Genomic DNA, 3,359 nt, shown 5'->3' with positions numbered 1-3,359 from the left:
ATCCTACTTCCGTAGTGATACTGCCTCGGCAACCCAAGGAGGGGTCGCTATGAGTCGGGGCCGACTCGACGGCAAATAACAACAACAACTTTAGTCATATTGTCAGAAGGGACCAATCCATGGAGAAGGTGAAGTAGAGGGTCAACGAAAAAGGGGAAGACCCTCAATGAGATGGATTGACACAGTGGCTGCAATGATGGACTCAAGCATAGCAAGGATTTTGAGGGTGGTGCAGGACCAGGCAGTGTTTTGTTCTGTTGTACATAGGGTCACTATAAGTTGGAACCAAATCAATGGCACCTAATGACAATAGGAGGAAAGGATCAGAGTTGGGAAGGCAGTGGGTATCCTACATCCAGTAAATATGCATGTTCACCAACTTAAGCTGCCTTGGTAGGTCAGTCTTGACTCTTTCTGACCTGGTTCAACAGTTACATAAATTCTGAGGGCAAGGATTTTTTACCAGGTACTAATGAGTTCAAGTGCTGTATTAAATATTTGCTGAATAAAAGGATAAATACATAAAAGAATGAATGAGTCAGTGTTATAGCTGCCCCACTGTGATGATGGTAATCCAAGTCCCCCAGGGCCTGACCTTTTGCCCTTGTTCTCCAAGTTTCACTTCCCAGGAGATGGCAACCCCATCTTTTGGGACTCTGGAAACTTTCCCAGATAGCCTTCGCCTCAGCAGGTTGTAAGTCTTGCGAAAGGGATTTGCATTCTTTTTCCACCCAAACTCCATGCCTATAAAATTGCTTGTGGTTTTTTTTTTTTTTTTTTTTTTTTAAATAACTTGCTCTTTAGAATTTTCTCCAACATTCATTTTTCCCTAATTTTTTATTGCTGTATATAAGGCAATGTAATATGAATATCATCTTGAGTCCTTTGAACTGTGCAATAAAATCCTAAATTTTTTAAAAGTTACGACATTTGAGGAATCACTCTAATTCAGGGGGTCTCCAACTTTAGCACGAGAATCACCTTGTTAAAACTCAGGCTACTTACTAGGCCCTAACTCCAGTTTCTGATTCAGTAGGTCTGGAGTAGGGTGTGAGAATTTTTATTTCTAACAAATTCCCAGGTAATGCTCATACTGCTGGTCTAGGATCAAAGTTTGAGAAGCACTGCTTCCTGCCAACTTTCTTTACCAAGCACTCTGCACATTGTGGCCCTTTGCTCTCTTGTGTTCTGATTGCTGTTGGCAAATGTGTAGAGTGGCTCAGGAGTGTGAGACTGACCTGCATTTTCTGCAGCTGGTGGCTGGTTGCAAAATGGAGCAGTTAAGAATTAAGACATCAAATCACAGGAAATTAATGCGAAACACCACTGACTATAAAGCCTATAAAATTGCTGGCATTCCTCTGTTTTTCATCATACACGTGCATCCTGCTTAGCTCTCAGCTGTTCCACCCAACATGAGACCACACCCTGAACAAACAAAAAGACTATCTGTCTCTAGCAGATGCCATCAGAATGATGAGGGTCACAGGCAGGCAAGAGAATGGAAATAAAGTCAATGAAATAAGATTCTGGTGCTGATGATAAAGAGAAAAGGCATTATATTAATTTAATTTAATAAATATCTATTCTCATTCCGTAACAGTGGCAGAGTAAAAATCTGAATTCCTGTTGCCTTCAAAAACTAGCTTGTGTATGCCAAAATCATTTCTCTCTCAAAATATTCTATGCATTAGAACTTCATGTGAATATTTCATACAGATTCATTACTGCTTTGCTGACATGGTTTCTCAGAGTAAAAAATGGAACAAATTATTTTTTCTTTTTTTAACATGGCTTATATGATATTTTCTATCCTATTTTATTTTTTTAAAACTTTTTGTTGTTATTTAGGCAAAAGTTTACTGAGGAAATTGATTTCCCATTTAACAATTCCTACACATTTTGATTTGTGACATTCATTGCAATCCCCACAATGTAACAGCATTCTTCCCACTTCCTCTCTGTGTTTATCTTTTCCATTTGTCCTTCTTTCTATCCCTTCCTGACTTCTGAATTTTATCTCTGGGCAAATGATGCTTTTTTGGTCTTTTGTTCTTGTGGAATACTATATTTTAAGATAAATATAAATTTGAAATATAGGCTGAAGAGGTGGAAACAAGCTGGAATTTCATAATGGTGATTAGGAATTAATTTATCCTTAAAAATTTATCTTAAGCATTTCTTTTTATACACACTCATTTGAGTCTCATATTTTAAAATTTAAGTTGGTCAGTACCTAGTAAAAAGAATTGATATAAAATCTAGAAAATGTCGTTAGGTTGATTTGAGAAAAAGTTAACTTGAAGCTTTCTTTCCATTAGGTTCTTCTATGGGGTAACAAAGTTACTTTTCACATCACAAACTTCCCCAAATTGTTACTTTTTCCCTGGAGTTTCCCTTGCTAACTGGAATAAAGTGACAGTTTCTTTTTTATTCATTCTACTAATCTGAATGTTATTTATCTAAATCTGCTCCATCCACTATTAAAAATGATTGCATTGATGCACATAATTTAGGGTGGAATTGATTTAAATAAAATTTCTTTAAATTTAAATTACTACCCAGGAAGACTGGATATAATAAATTTGACTGCAGTTTCCTATCTGTTATTTGATTTAACTATAACATGGTTCTCATATAGATATAGTATCATTTTTAGAAGGCCTACAGTATACATTTTAAGTGGTGATTGATTTTGATAATTTCTCAAATTAATTTTGCTGTTTAACCAGGGAAAGGAAGCAATTTAAAACAAAGTTATGAATTTGTTGAGAAGTTTAATCATCTCTGATTGAATAGATTTATTATAATTTTGCTAGGTGTATTTTTACTATGAAGTTAAAATATCAACCATTACACAAAAAACAGGGAGCTCTGGTAGCATAGTGCCTAATCTAAGGCACTTGACTGCTAACCAGAAGGCTGGCAGTTCAACCCACCAGCCAGTCCTGGGAAGGAAGGTTGGGCACTCTACTTCCGTAGTGATACTGCCTTAGAAACCCAAGGAGGAATCTCTATGAGTTGGGTCTGATTCAATGGCACTTAATAACAACAACAACACAAAAAACAATGTACATGTAAATTTTTTATTTGAGTAAAACAAAACATGACAAAATTTTTCTAAGTACTTGGAGAACAAGTATTTCACACAACCTCCTGACTCCTTGGGGGCTATTTGGAGAGATTAACATAGGAGATGAGAAATGTCTCCTTGAATAATCTAATCTGACATAAGGGTCGAAAGAAAAAAGACAGAGTTCCGGCAAGATGGCGGACTAGGCAGAAGGATTGCACAGACCCTCTTCAACAAAGAAAAGGGAAACCAATTAACACAGACACAGAAGATAATCGTGGACCCC

This window comes from Orycteropus afer, unplaced genomic scaffold, assembly GCF_000298275.1.
Source record: "Orycteropus afer afer isolate SDZICR_OR568_19922 unplaced genomic scaffold, OryAfe1.0 scaffold00107, whole genome shotgun sequence".
Taxonomy (NCBI): Eukaryota; Metazoa; Chordata; class Mammalia; order Tubulidentata; family Orycteropodidae; genus Orycteropus; species Orycteropus afer.
Note: the sequence above shows the minus strand (reverse complement) of the source record.